The sequence below is a fragment of the Lichenostomus cassidix genome, chromosome W (assembly GCF_008360975.1).
Source record: "Lichenostomus cassidix isolate B80296 chromosome W, HeHo_3.0, whole genome shotgun sequence".
Classification (NCBI taxonomy): domain Eukaryota; kingdom Metazoa; phylum Chordata; class Aves; order Passeriformes; family Meliphagidae; genus Lichenostomus; species Lichenostomus cassidix.
The window spans coordinates 16326972-16342895 of record NC_139510.1 but is presented as its reverse complement, the minus strand read 5'-3'; the positions used below and the strand labels follow the sequence as shown (position 1 = coordinate 16342895).

General features: G+C 45.2%; 2 long non-coding RNA genes across 3 annotated transcripts in view; one reads left to right on the top strand and one right to left on the bottom strand.

Annotated features, from left to right (window-relative positions):
- The window catches only part of LOC146425591 (uncharacterized), a 290543-nt gene extending 279118 nt beyond the window's left edge, over nt 1-11425 (top strand). The window contains exon 3 of the long non-coding RNA XR_014846548.1: nt 11028-11425. This is a non-coding gene — a long non-coding RNA (uncharacterized LOC146425591). The remainder of the gene's footprint in view (nt 1-11027) is intronic.
- Nucleotides 1-15924, bottom strand: part of LOC146425589 (uncharacterized) — a 289101-nt gene that overhangs the window by 215243 nt on the left and 57934 nt on the right. The gene's annotated exons all lie outside the window — the stretch shown is intronic.

The following is a 15924-nucleotide window of genomic DNA, read 5'->3' as shown; positions in this document are numbered from 1 at the left end:
TACCAAACAGAGCCTGGTTGAAACTCAAGAAGGGGTCTGTCCAGCAGTGGCCAGCCACCGAACAGAGCCTGAACCAGATGCTGATTAAGATGGTCAAAGAGACTCCTTGTAATACCCTAGATAGAGCATATGTAAAACCTAATTCTACATATAAATCTATAATTATACAAAACATGCATTCAAAGTCCTTGCTTTCTGACTCCATAAAATAAATTTCAGTCTCTGCTTGTGGAAGGACCGGCTTCTTGGTCATCATCAGAAGGATCACTTGGTTGGTGTTCTGCATTCTGGTTGTTATTTTGAGGTTGCTGGTTCTGTCTCGGGAGCCACAGGTCAGGGCGAACGCATTTTGCAGGCAGCCATCATACCCCAGTATCTGTGGAGACACAAGCACACCCCCGACCCCAAGCAATAAGCTCATGTGGGCCTTCCCAGGGGTCAGTAGGTAGGTTCCATACACATACCTTCGCCCGGGGCAAACGCAATTCTCCTGACAACTTCAATGAGAGAAAATGGTTCAAAATCACTGGATTATTCGAATTCGGTGGCACTGTAAGGTGATCGATTGTATACAAAGCTTTTTCTGTGGGGTTTCCCCATGCATTCCCCCTTTTTGCTTTTCCAAAACATGCTTCAGAGTACCATGAGCGCATTCAACAATGGCTTGGCCAGTAGGAGAATGTGGAATAGTGAATGTGTGGTCTACACCCCATAGGTGTAAGAACTGCCGTGTCTTCTGTGAGGCGTAGGCAGGACCATTGTCGGTTTTCACAGTGGCTGGCACCCCCAGGACCAAGAAGGCTAATTTCCAATGGGCAATGGCATCACGACTTTTTTCTCCAGTATGAGCAGTTGCCCACATAGCTGAGGAGAAAGTGTCAATAGACACATGCACATATTTGAATTGGCCAAATTCAGGGATGTGTGTCACATCCGTCTGTCAGAGCTGCAAGGCCTTTAGGCCTCTGGGGTTTACCCCCGGTGGCAGAGGTGCAGCAAGTCCGTGGCAATCAGCACAAGCGCTGACAATGTCACGAGCCTCGGTAGGCGTTAACTGAAACTGCTTCTGCAAGGTATGGACACTCTGATGAATGAAATCGTGCAATGCCTTGACTTGTGCAATTTTGTCAGGCTGAGGTGCCACCCATGCAGGGTTGGCTAGCATGTCAGCCCTGGCATTGCCTTCTGTTATAAAACCTGGTAATTTGGTGTGGCTTCAAATGTGCGGGATGTAATATGGATGCACTAGAGCTTGAATTGCATTCCACAAAGTTTGCAATATTGAAAACAGAGCCGCATTATTGACTTCCTTTAGAAGTGAACAATCTAAACGTTTAGTTATATCTGCTACATAAGCAGAGTCAGTGACCAAATTCAACAGTACCTGAGAGAACCGCTGAAAAGCCATGGCAACTGCCTTCAATTCAAGCAGCTGGGCAGAGCCTGACTCATGGCCTTTCAGCACCTGCCACTCAGATCCCTCCTTCCAGGTGACAATGGCCTTCCTTGTTTTTCCAGAACCATCTGTAAAGACAGTGGGTCCGTGCACTGGCACCTGACTATTCTTTGGCTGCAAAGTGAAACTGGTTAAATTTGCCAGCTGCAGCAATTTGTGGCTGGGCAGGTGATAAGCAATCTGCCCTGAGAAGTTTTGCAGTGCACTTTGCATAGGAGCGCTATTAGCAAGGCTCCATTCAAAACTGTCCCGTGCTACCAGAACAACGATCGTTGCAGGATCCTCTGCCATTAATTGCAAACACCAATGACGGCATTTAATTATCAGACAAGCAATCAATTCGAACAATGTGGGTGCTGTCTTTTTTGGCTGATGAGGCAAAAAGACCTAACGTAGTGGACGGTGGGGAGTGGACTAGGCCTCTGCGTTCACCGAAAGCGTCTCTGAGGCTTTAGTGAGATCACCCCGGCCAGCACTTCTTTGGTGCTGTGCAGAAAGACCCTTATCTCACCCGAGCCGTTGGAAAGCACAGACACTCACTCACCCAGGGAGCTGGATAGCCCATGCGTTACCAGAGACAAAGAATCCAGAGCACTCGATCAAGCCAGTATTCCAGAAGGTGTTTATTCTGAAGGGTCCAGGAATGAAAGACAAAGGGAAACTCTGGGTTTCCCTTGATATAGAGATACAGACCAATCATTTGAGGGCACAGGGGCAGAGAGAAGGCAGGGGGAATACAACAACCAATGGGTGAAGGGAGGGGTGGAGTCAGGGGTTAGGTTACAGCCAATCAACATAGGAGGATTTACATAGTCTAGGGAGAGACCATCCTATTCCCAAGGGGTGTATCTTAAACCTTAGAATTTTCCCACCATTGAATCCCTGCTGTCCCAGGGCAGCTCGGCTCCCTAGCAGTTCCTGAGGTGGTCTCATCCATCACCACAAAGACCCATTCCAGGATATGCAAAGGGTCAGCCCATTGTTTGTTCCACTGGCCAATGATACCTGTAGGATGGAGGTCTGGAGCAGTAATAAAAACAGTCATGTCAATAGAAGGATCCACTTGATAAACCTGACAAGCAGAAACAGCCTGCTGCACCTCGTTCAGCACTTGTCGCGCCTCAGGAGTCTATTTCCGAGGTGAATTCAGATCAGGGTCCCCCTTTAAAATAATAAAGAGCAGGGAAAGATGCGTGGTGGTTAGTCCTAAATAAGGATGTAACCAATTGATGATACCGAGCAATTTCTGGGCATCACTCAGGGTCTTAATAGAGTCTGAGAACTGCATCTCTTCGTGTTGTATAATTTGATCCAAAATTTTGACTCCCAAATATTTCCGAGCAGGCTGCTGTTGAACTTTCTCTGGAGCCACTTGCAACCCATAGGAATGCAAGGCATCTAGCAGGTGAGGCTGTAACCTCTGCAGCTTGTCCTGGGTGGATGCTGCCGCCAGGATATCATCCATATAATGGAAGCAGAATGCCTCAGGAAACTGTCCGCGGACTCCGGGCAAAGCCTGAGCAACATACCATTGACAGATAGTCGGGCTATTCTTCATGCCCTGAGGTAATACTTTCCATTTAAATCTCTTTGCAGGCTCAGCATTGTTAATTGCAGGCACAGTAAAGGCAAATTTTGGTCTGTCATTGGGGTGCAAAGGAATTGTGAAAAAGCAGTCCTTCAAATCAATGATCAGGATTTCCCATCCTGTGGGGATCATTGTGGGTGAGGGCATACCAGGCTGTAAGGTTCCCATACTTTCCATCACTGCATTAACTTTCCGGAGATCTTGCAACAATCTCCATTTCCCTGACTTTTTCTTAATTACGAAAATGGGGGTATTCCAGGGACTAGTAGAAGTCTCAATGTGTCCCTGTTGTAATTGCTCCTGAACCAGCTGACGAAGGGCGACTGTCATGGGTTTTCGACAGGACATTGCTAGGAGGACGCACGAAAAGAGGGCAACTAGGCTCTAAGCTTAAAGTTGCAAAAAGTGTTTAATTATTTAACAGAGTTGGAGGATAAATGCAGACAAAAATAATGTTTTTATACAGTTTTTGTTGACTCCCTCCTCTCTCTTAAGAACTTATAGTATTTACCCCCTTTCCTCCTTTACAGTCAACAAGCCGGGTGGGGGTGGGGGGGCAGGGTGTGGGGTCTCTTTTCAGTCTATAGAGCAGATTTTCAAATTTTTTTACTACAAATATTTTTTATCTTTACTTGTTTGTTTTTTTTAAGACAGTTTTTTTCTGCTCTCACCCCCACCTTTTTAAGAAGCAGTCTCTGCACTCACCCCCCCCATCTCCTTCCCTTTTTTTAAACTAGCAACACAGACAGGGGGCAGGTTGAGGGGTCCTCTGGTTAGTTTAATCAGGAAAAGAGGTTCTCTACTTAGCCAGGGGTCCTTTTTACAAGAGACAGTCCTCTGGGAACTTCTTTGGCGTGGGTCTAATCTCATGAGCAACATCCCGCCCGAATTCTGCTGCAACATGAGTTCTTTTGTCCATAAGGTGCTGTGCAGACTCTCCTGAGCTGAGGCTAGGCTGCTTCCATGCCAGGAGCAAGGCCTTTCTCTCTCAGTCAAGGCCTTTTGCAGTTTTAACTCTTAGATGAGACTCCCACTGGTTTACAGTCTTTTCCAGGCATCTACCTGCTCTTCTGGAGTGAGCTGTGGGTGGATTTCTGCATCCTTATGGACTCCATGGGCTGCAGGAGAAATTTCTTGCTCCCCCCATAGCTTCCACCACGGTTAGCAGAAAGTTTCAGCTCCAGTGCCGGAAGCACTGGAGCACCTCTTTCTCCCCCCTTCTTCACTGACTTTGGCACTCTCTATGCTGTTCTCCCTCACATATTTTCACCTCTACCTCTTCCTCCTCCAACTACAAAGTGAAAGAAGTGCGTGCCTGCTTTGATTTGAATTTTTCTTAAACATGTTTTCACAGAGGCGTAACTAGCACTTCTAATTGGCTCAAACTTGGCCGGTAGCATGTCTATCACTTTTAGAGCTATCAGAGATTGGTTCTGCTGGACTTGATGTAAAAACTTCTAGAACTTGCACTCAGGACACACAGGAGCTAACTTTGTGCCACACCCCACCCCTCAGACACTTTTCCAGGCCTACTACAACAGCTTCTGAGGGGTCTAAATTTTTCTTAGATGTTAAAAACACTTCACTGATGTTTTGGGCCAGTTAAAACCACCACAGCGACTAATTTCTCTTTTGGCAGGGGCCACTGTGGTTCCCATGTGGGTGTTTTGGTCTGCCATCTCAGAGATTGCGTGGAATACCGTGCGCCCTTGCACACAGTGACCCCTATCAAAAATTTGTCCCAATCCGCACCCCCCAGGCTGCCAACACGTCCCATCCCCAAAGGTTAACTGGAGCTGAAGTAACATAGGGCTGGATTATGGCCGTGTGTCCCTCTGGGTCTTTTACCAACACAGGTAGTTCGCTCAATTGGCTCTGTGTTGTTCCTCCCAACCCCGCGTTATTCAGTCCCACCGGGCAAAAAGGCCACGTAGGAGGCCACGACGCAGCGGAAAGGATCGTTGCATCAGCACCTGTATCAATCAAACCTTGCATTCGAATTCGATGTGGATGTGCTTTTGGCATGATGAGGGTACAAGTCATCTGTGGTGACTCATTGGAGATAGATGCAGCCCAGGAGACCTGTGGAAGTCCTGGCAATTCAGTGCTGTCGCCTCCTCCAACGTGCTGGTCTACCCTGGGAACAGAAGACTCACAAGGCAACGAGTGAGCAAGGCAGGTGTTTGCAGGAATAGTGACAGAGGGGTCAGGTGTGGAAACCGTAGCGTGAATCTGGCCCTTGAAATCAGCATTTATGAACTCTGGAAGAACAAGGATCCCTTGGCTGGTGGCCTCAGGCCCCGCCACAAGCAATGCACCAGCCCCCTGATCCAGGGAACCGTCCACTTCCAAGGGAACCCTGTGGGCATCGTCAGATTCTAAGACGACTGTTGCTGCGGTGTAAGCATTGACTCAGGCTGAGCCTTTGGTGCCTCTTCCACATTGACCGGGTAAGCCTTGGCTGTCACCCTGTTCTGGGGGAACTGATGTGATGGGGGGCAAATCCCCCTTTTTGCACCCCTCTTCACGTTTCCTGACAGGGGTCGACCATCTGCATGGTACTGCGACCTGCAGTAGTCTGAAGTGTGACCTGGCCTACCACACCTATTGCATTGAGGAGTCTCAGTCCCTGAATCTCCCTTTTTTCCTGAATTTTCTTTCTGCTTTGATTTGACTCATTTTCGTTTGTTTCCAGACTTGGGCTGTTTTTGTCCCTGATCAGAGGGTCCCTGATCCGAGGACAAAAATGCAGCCAAAGCGGATTTCCCCTGATTTTCTGACTGCACCCTGGCACAAGCTCACATCATCTCCTGGACAGAAGGATCCCCCGGTAGGGCATTGATGATCATTCTACACTCATCATTGGCATTATCTCTTGCCAAATGTTTCATCAGGCTCTGTCTCGTGGACCGATCCTAAACCTGCTTTTCCAAAGCTGCTGCCAGCTTCTCAACAAATGTCAGGTAAAGTTCAGATTGCCCCTGCTGTATCTTTCTATACTGTGTTTGCAGGGCAACCATCTCAATAGTTTTCAAAATGGCTCCCATACCGAGCTGTTGGGCTTGCTCCAGAATCCAAGGATCCCAGGCAGCTTGAATGTTGGGGTTAGTGAAAGGTCCCTTACCCATGAGGACATCAGTCCCTACCGTGTGCTTAGGGTCCTCGGCAGGCAAGGACACATTTTTCTTCAGCTGATCCTCAACAAGTGCTTTCCAATTGTCCTCAAAGGCGCTGTATTGCATGGGGTGAAACAGCACCTGGGCCAGATACATAATATCAAATGGAGCAAGCAAATCACTATTTATCACTCTAAGAAGTTGCATCATGACCGGAGAAGACAAACCAAATGTGGCTACTTTGGTTGCTAAATCATTTGTGACGTGCCATGCAATGGTGGAGTGGTTGTTCCTTGTGTCCATGGCATCTGGGCCAGGCACATACACTGGAAAAGCCTGAACGCCCCCTTGCGGGAAGCCACCACCATCTGAACCTGCCACAGCAGATTCGCACCCCTCCCTCTGTTTGGGCAATCCAATCTTCTCTATAAGTTCCCAGTCTCCTGCCTCCAGCGCACCCTGCTTGACTGATTCCCAGAACTGCAAGGAATCACGCGGGCAAAAAATCCCCATGCCAGTGCGGCGTCTCCAAGGGTTAGTCAGAGCCCAATGCCATTTCTTTTTCATCGCCTGCTCGAGCCTCCACCCAGGAGGAAGAATACCTTCCTCATCACTGTCTGAGTAGGGATTGCCACCAGCACTCTCCATCACAAAGGACGGTGACTGGCCGGAGGCAGTGTCCGAGCTAAGAAACTGCGCAGTGACTGGGATGGGGGAGGGGCAGGGAGACGGTGGCATCACCGTCCCCTAGGAGTGCCAGCTTGGACCTGGCCATCAGTGTTACCACTGATGCCTCAGGATTTTAGCTGCTATATTTTTCATGTATCTGTAGTTTTAGTGTGGCTCTGGACTCCATTTAGAGTGCTAAAACTTCTGTTCCCAGCATTTTTTAGACAAAACAATTCCTCTAAAATTCGAGATCCAAGGACACTTTGCTGCCTCAGAGGCTCAAAATATGTAAACAACAGTGAATTGGGGGGAGCAAACAGGGTAATTGACATCACCTGACAGTGTAATTGGAGAATTATGGCTCAATATGTTAATGGAAAGAACTTCTAAAATATGAAAATCTCATGACTCATAGTTCATTTTGGGTGTAGCCTCTTGAGTAGGCTCTGTCTGCCCTAAATGCACCCTGAAGGCCTTCAATAAATTTATCTGCTTTTTATTCTCTTAACTTTGTCTAGCCTCTGTTTTAGGTAAGCCTGTTCAGGCAACACCACAATCTTAAATGATACCTCTGTTCATCTGCTACCCACTGCTGTTTTCAGTCCACTACCATTTCAAACTCACACTTTATTATTAGGTTGCTCTTCGACCACCTGAACAGTATTTTTTCTATTACCAGGAATCATTGATGCCAATTATAAAGGGGAAATCAAAATCAAAGCCTGGATACCCAATCCTCCCTGAACGGTGGCACAAGGAAGCCGATTGGCACAATTAATACCACTGCCAGCAATTCCCAGTTCAACATTGATCTTAAAACAACAACGAAATGCAGGAGGATATGGGAGCACAGGTACCCCGCAAATTTTTTGGTCAAAAATCATAGGGGTGCAACAGACATTACTCACTTGACAAATAGGCTCTAAGTCTTTTACAGGCCTGGTCAATACCAGAGCTGATGTATTCATCATAGCACAAAAGCAGTGGCCTCCCAAGTGGCCTCTGGCACCTTCAACTGCGATCATTGCAGGAGTCAGTGGACAGCAAATACCTTGGCAGTCTGCAAAAGAACTGCAGATCATCAGTCCAGAGAGCAAGACTGCCACGCTGATGCCGTATCTACTTGCAATCCCGGGCACTCTGTGGGGGTGAGACCTAATGACTCAATGGGATTTGATCATTTCAACACATTTTTAATAGGGGCCACCAATGAAATGCCATTTCTCAAACTGACTTGGCGTATAGATAAGCCTGTTTGGGTTGATCAGTGGCCTCTCAAAGGCAAGCGGCTTCATGAAGCCCAAATTCTCGAACAAGAACAATTGTGTGTGGGTCACATTATCCCTTCCAGCAGCCCATGGAATACACCTATTTTTGTTATCCCTAAGAAATTGGGAAAGTGGAGGCTTTTACAGGATCTCAAGGCAGTTAATGTGGTAATGTCATCTATGGGACCACTACAACCAGGAATACCTAACACTACAATGATTCCAAAACATTGGGAATTAGCAATAATTGATTTAAAAGACTGCTTTTTCAAAATTCCTTTGCATCCAGACAGTGCACCTAAATTTGCCTTTTCTTTACCATCTGTCAATCATGAGGCTCCCGTGGAACGATACCGGTGGGCTGTGCTGCCTCAAGGTATGGAAAACAGTCCTACTATCTGTCAATTTGTCGTTCACTCAGCAATACAACCAATACAGCAAAAATATCCATCTGTTTTGCTGTAGCACTACATGGACGATATTTTAATTACTTCCAACTGCTCCGCATTGTTACCTGATTACATTGCTGCTTGAAAAATAATGCCTGCCAGCAGAGGCTTATGGGTAGCCACAGAAAAAAATCCAAACAGAAGCACCTTGGAAATACCTGGGCTTTAAATTACTTGACACAACAGTCACTCCACACCCAGTAACTCTAAAAACTGACATACGCACTTTGAGTGATTTGGGAAAGTTACTGGAAACTGATGCCTAATGATTTTTGTCCTTTCTTTTTATACCCTTTTTAGACATTTTTATACCATTTCCCTTTCCTTGTACCCTTCACAAACACTCTTTGTACCTTAGCCCTACATGTTTATAACCCTTGTACTCTGATATTTAGCTTAGTTTGGGGGTTCTCCAGGGGGGAAGACAAAACATTCATAACTATCTCAAAACTAGAGGCTCCAACCTTGGATGGAGCCTCCTCTCTGGAACATATTTTTCTAAAATAGGCTGTAGTCTCACTTGGGGGGGGGATAATTAGAATAGGGGAACAATTACTTAATTTGTTAAGTTTCTTATTGGGGAATTTTAGGTAGATATGCTAATTTACGAGGTCCATAAAACTGTATATGTGTTGTACACGTGTTGTACACATGTACTGTTCAGTGTGTTTTCCACCTTTGACGAGTGTGCACCTAGGATCCCATGAAAACCAAGGTAATACCCTTTTTCCCTATACTGCTGTGTCTGCCTCATATTTTTACCAACTTTTAAGGCATCAGCACTATTAATTGGGTTCACCCTTTCCTGGGAAACACTGCAGAATAATTACCCCCCTTGTTTCAGTAGTTAAAAGAGAACCCAGATCTTTCCTCCCCCAGGCAGTTAACAAAGACTGCCCAAGAGGCTTTGGCACATGTAAGTGACAAAATCAATAAATCCTTTGCCACATGGCGGTACCCAAATTTGCCTTTGCAGTTGTTCCTAATTCTGCAATCTTTTCAACCTAAAGCTCTCAGTGGTCAATGTGATGAACATCATCTCTGGCTATTGGAATGGATTTTTTCTACCACACACTTTCACAAAACCTATAACCACTCAAGATGGTTATTTGACTGCTGTTGATGGGATGACTTCGATGCCAGACTTTGTCAGGACATGATCCAGCAGTCATACATCTTCCTAATACTGCAACAGAATTAGAAAATCTATTCAGGGACTCACTGTCATTTCAAATTGCCTTTGCTGATTATAACGGACAGTTTAGTCATTCTGAAGCACGGAATTGTCTCCACAACTCAGATAGTTATGAAGTAGGTATGTGTTTATTCCAGCTGGGGTGCATGGGGGGGTAGCTCTTCTAAAGGCATGCACACCATCAGCAGCACTTCACTAGGTTTATATTAGGTTACAGGTTACATATGCATAAAGTTAGACAAAGCTCCTATACATATTCATTACCTATCCCCGCTTCGTATTATAATGAGTTCAAAGTTCATTTAAATATGCTCGCACAAGCGCAGTGTCACAGATTAATTGTGGGCGAGGGTCCCGAAGATTAATGAGGGGCGAAGTTAGTAGTCTTCCTCAGGATGAACTGTTCACCCTGTTCCCTTGCGCATGCTCCCTTGGTTCTTGGTCCAAGTCCAAGCCTGAGAGCCAACTTGTATCGGTTCTGGGGTCCAAGGGCAGGATGCTCGGTCACAGTCAGTGGTTTTTCTCAATTATTTGGCTCTCTTCTCTCTATCCTCCCTGATACTAGGTAGGCACAAAATCATTAGGTGAATAATAAATTACCTACAGCAGGCAAATCTTAGTAAATCATTATCCAATCTCTGGCCTTCTAAATCAGTTCAAAAGTTACTATTATTATTATCCAGCTTCTAGTTCTTTTAAATTAATAATTTCTATTTTACCCTAAATCAATTCAATACCTAGTCACATACTGTTACAATCCTTCAAAGAAGTCCCCTTTCAACCACGGGCGACAGCAGTCAAAGACACGTATCCCTGATGCAAAAACTAATTTTATTGATGGATCAGGAAAAACACACAACGTAGTAGCTGGAAGGGTGTTGATAACAGACCAGTGTTTTGGCAAATGCTGAGCATTGCTGCTCCCTGACATTCCTTCCCCCATCAAAGGGATGGGTGTCAGAGACTGAAATAGTTCATGCCTCAAACATTGATATAAAGTTTTTCTCATTATAACAAAAACTGTATAAAGAAGCTATAATCAAAGAAGCCTCCCTGAAGATACCTGACTGGGACTTTGGACTGAAAGTCAAACTGCTGAGATTAGGTAAAGGGAAACCTATTGTTCAGTCATCTCAGGCTGAGGGAAAGGTATGCATCCACAAAGGCCAAAGCCACCAGCTGCACTGAGAATCATCCCTTGCTGAGTTTGGTGTGCAGAGAGAGCACAGCTCACAGAAGCCAGGTTTGCACAGACTCCCCCCCCAGCCGAGGGGGGGGGGAAGAAGTTTGGTGTGCATGGCGTAACCTCTGGTCAGAGGCAATAAACACCCATCCTCTGTTATACAAACTGGCCCAGCTGTGGAATCCCCAACCCCACAGGCTACATCCACAGGACTTTCACATGAGAGGCAGCTGAGGGGGAGTCATGATCCATCAAAGACCCCCCAAAGTGCTAGGCCTTGCACCATAGGACTGCAGGTGATGCAAGCAGAGTCTGCTGCAAGAGACTGCCCCTCCCCCGGGGGGACATGCCTGGACATTACCACCTGGCCTGAGTGTATATTAACCCATGGAATTCTGTGCTTTCTGGGGGAAACCATCACCACTAAGAAGACCAGCTGGAGAGGATCAATGCAACATCATTGGGATCCACGGATGGTGATATTTTCTTTGTTCTGTCTCTGTCACCCTCTTTCTGTCCCCCCCACCTCTTTCCCAACTTCTCCTTTTCTCTCATATTTACTGTCAAATAAACCCATATTATTGACAGGCATATGGTCTCGTTTGCACCTTAATTCGGGCAGAGGTATTTCTAAAGAACCTTAATAATTGGATCTTAACAATGGGAGAGGGCAAGATCCTGGGAGGGCACTCAACCAGGCCAGCTGACCCAAATCAACCAACAGGATATTCCATGCCACATGACATCAGATCAGATATGTAAGCTCAGATATATAAGCTAAGATAGAGAGGAGGAAGCAGGCGCATTCATGAGTTTTCAATGTTTGCCTTCCAGAGCAACCATTACGCATGCTGAAGCCCTGCTTCCCGGGATGTGCCCAAATATCGCTGTTAGTGATGCCTTAAATCACTAGTAAAAAATTTTGAGACACAGACACACAGTATAGGAAAAGTGTATTACCTTGGTTTAATAGGATCCCAGATGCACACCGACGAACAAGCCCCGATGATATCCCCCGTATACAATTTATGGACAGCCTAGATTAGAATACCTATCTAAAAGTCTCCAATAAGAAGTCTAACAAATGAAGTAATTGCCCCCTTATTAAAATTACCTCCCCCCAAAAAGATTACTACTTAGTTTACAAAACATGTCTCAGTGATGGGGGCCCTGTTCAAGGTTGGTGCCTCATGCTTTTGAGATTGTGGGGATGTTTCGTCTTCCCCAAAGGATTCTGAGGAGGGCAAGGATACAAGGGTTATAAACATGTAGGGTTGAGATACAGGGAGTAAAAAGTACAGGAATGGGGAAGGGTAAAAGGATATATATATATAAAGAGAGTATAAAAATAAAATGAAAAAGGACAAAAACCCATCAGGCATCATTTCCCCCTTTTTTGGAGACTAACAAGCTTTTACCTTGTTTAGTCTCTAAACTGCTCTACTTACAACATTGGTTTACACAACTAGCTATGGCAAAAATAATAACTACAATTACAATCATTATAAATGTTTCTTTCACCCAGGCCCAGTTTGGCAACCATGAAGTGAGGGCATGGAAGATTTGGTCAAATTTCAAGGTGTAATTTTTTGAACCCACTTCATGTAGAATTTGAGTTCCCTTTCAAATTTCTTCCAAATCTTCTCTGATTTTCCCATCTTGGTCCACAAAGGAACAATAGCTGCTGTTAATAATATCGCATACTCTTTCATGAGCGCCGAGCAAGAATTTGAGAGCTATCTTGTACTGCGTCATTGCCCTTGACAGGCCATGGACTTCTTCTTGCTAAGCTATAATTGCATCAGCAGTATGTTTTTCAATATTTTCAATAACACTCAATATATTCACGATTGCCCTTTTCAATTCAACTATCTCATAAGAGGGAAGGAGGGCTCTCACTATACTATGGAAAACTGTGGGATGTTCAATGAGGGGATTAAGAGTTCTTTTTCCTCTCCTACGTGGTTTTTCAATTTGGTCAAATATTGTTATATTTGGAATTACAGCCCCGAGGGCACAGGCCTGGTCTTTATTTACAGGTAGAATTTTCCAGGCTTTATCATCACATATCCAATACACTCTCGTCCCAACAGGCAGAGCCAATCTCTATCCCAGCAACCTCATTTTTGTTACAGATCTTGGGTTAAGTATTTCTCTGAAGTTGGTCTTATGACAATATGGTGGAAGAACGGCTTTTCTTGTAGCATTCATGAGCACGCAGTGAACTGTATAGTTCTCATGTTCCATCAGGCCGCTCAGGGGTATAGTAGGCAGCAAGGTGGTATTGGGCTTGATCCGTTGCCACCTTTCTGTATGTTCTTCTTCTATTGCAACACCAATCAATGACCATTTCCCCTTCCCATTTAGAGGTGGTAATTGAGTACAGATCTAGCAATTGCTCATATTAAGAGCTTTGGATACATTTTGCATCACAGTATTGTGCAACTCCTGGGCTGAGCCCTGAGTCATGGTTACCAGTTGGAAAAACAGCATACATGTAAGGAACAATTTAAATATCATCTTGATTTGTATCAGTTTCTGTTTTCTCGATAGTCTCAGGAGCAGAAGCTTTCTTCACTCTGGAATAGTGGATCCACGGTCCTTTCCCAGCAACCTTGACAGCAGTGAGGGTGGTCAGCAAGACTTGGAATGGTCTCTTCTACTTGGGTTGCAAGGGGTCACTGTCCCACCACTTGATGTAGACCAAGTCTTCAGGCTGAAACAGGTGGACAGGGATGTCCAATCCTATAGGTTTGGACAGGACAACGAATCTCTGGAGCTTCTGCAAAGTGGAACTCAAAGCCATTAAGTATTTCTGTAAATCAATTTTTCTCTTCATGTGAATTTTATTTGGAATGTGTGGAACTTGATATGGTCTGCCATATAGAATTTCATAGGGACTTATGTTGCCCCTCCGCCTTGGTTGTATGCAGACCTTCAGTAAGGCTATAGGCAAAGCTTGAACCTACGTCATAGATGTTTCTTGACAAATTTTTCTAATCTGGGTTTTGAGGGTTCTATTCATACGTTCAACCTTGCCACTTGCTTGGGGCCTGTATGGTGTATGCAGGTCCCAAGTAAGTCCCAGGATCTTGCTAACTTCTTCGACCACTGTTGCAATAAAATGTGGTCTCCTATCTGATGACATCTCCAAGGGAACTCCAAATCTTGGAATTATATGATTGAGCAAGGTTTTTACTACTTCTTTTGCTGCATAGGTGCGACAGGGATAAGCTTCAGGCCATCCACTGAATGTATCAACTAATACTAATACATATTTGTATCCTTCCCTCCGTGGCATTTCAGCAAAATCTATTTGCTAGTAATCTCCCGGGAGATGCCCTGTCTTAGTCACTCCTAACACTACTCTTTTAGTTGTGTCAGGGTTGTTTTTGCAGCAGGTTTCACACTTGCTTGTTACAGACTGCACGATATCAGTCATTCCTCTCTCTATCACTACTTTCTTTAGATGTTTTAAAAGGTTTTCTGTTCCCCAGTGTGTACTCTCATGTTCTCTTTGCGCTATTTCTCGAAGGATCGGGGGTGGGACTACAACCTGGCCTATGGGTGTAACAGCCTATCCACCCTCCTTAATTTCAGCCTTAAAAAATTTAATTAACTTTTGGTCACTCTGATCATATTTTGGAGCAAACCCTGTCAGATCTACTTCTTTCTGTGGCACTATTGCAAAAATGCCTTTTTCTGCTATCCCTCTTGCCATTTCATCCGCAAAGCGATTTCTCACTTCAGGAGTCATCTTCCTCTTTTGATGACTTTTGCAGTGCATGACAGCTACTTCTGTAGGTTTCCAGATGCTCTGCAGGAGTGCTAGGATTTGTTTGGCATGTTTAATGCCATTACCTTGAGCAGTCAGCAGGCCACATTCTTTCCAAATAGCTCCATGGGCATGAACAACACTGAATGCATATTTGGAATCAGTCCATATATTTACCTTCTTTCCCTCGCTCAGTTCTAGAGCTCTGGTCAGCGCAATCAGTTCAGCTTTCTGTGATGATACATCTGAAGGCAAGGCTTTGCCTCAATTACTTCATCTGTGGTGGTCACTGCGTAGCCTGTCATACGCTTACCGTTCCGTATGAAACTGCTCCCATCAGTAAAAAGTTCCCAATCTGGATTTTCCAGAGGCACATCTTTCAGGTCTGGTCTACTGGAGTAGGTTTCTTCTATTGTCTGCAAACAGCCATGCTCAGGCACATTATCGAGCAGTGTGGATGACAAAAACATTGCGGGGTTTACAACAGATGCTGTTTTTAGAGTGACATCGTCCTGTTCCAACAATACAGCCTGGTATTTAAGCATTCTGCTAGGGGATAACCAGTGTCCCCCCTTTTGCTCCAGCACAGAAATCACGGCGTGGGGTACATATACGACAATGTGCTGCCCAAGGGTGAATTTTCGAGCTTCCTGGATTAGGATGACAGTTGCTGCCATGGCTTTCAGACACCCTGGCCACCCTTGGCTAACATTGTCTAGCTGTTTTGAAAAATAGGCCACAGCTCTTCGCTGATCCCCAAGATATTGTGCTAGCACCCCGAGAGCTACATTCTGCCGCTCGTATGTAAACAGTTCGAAGGGCTTTGTTAAATCTGGCAGCCCTAAAGCTGGAGCAGACATCAAGGAATGTTTTAATTGTTTAAAGGCAGCTTTCGCTTTCTCTGTCTAGTTAATGGTTCTTTTTTCAGCTGTCTTAAGGGTTTTATACAGAGGCTTTACTAGTATTCTATACCTTGCCACCCAAAGTCGATACCAACCTACCATGCCGAGGAAAGCTTGCATCTCTCTCACCGTGTGGGGCTCTGGAAGCCGACAGATAGCTTCTTTTCGTTCTCTGCTAAGTTGTCGATGACCACGGAAGATTTCTAGCTCCAGGTATATTATAGTTTCTTTGGCAACTTGTGCCTTTTCCTTTGAGATTCGGTATCTGTCTATGCCCAAAAAATTCAAAAGACTTACAGTGAGTTGGATGCAGTCATCTCGTG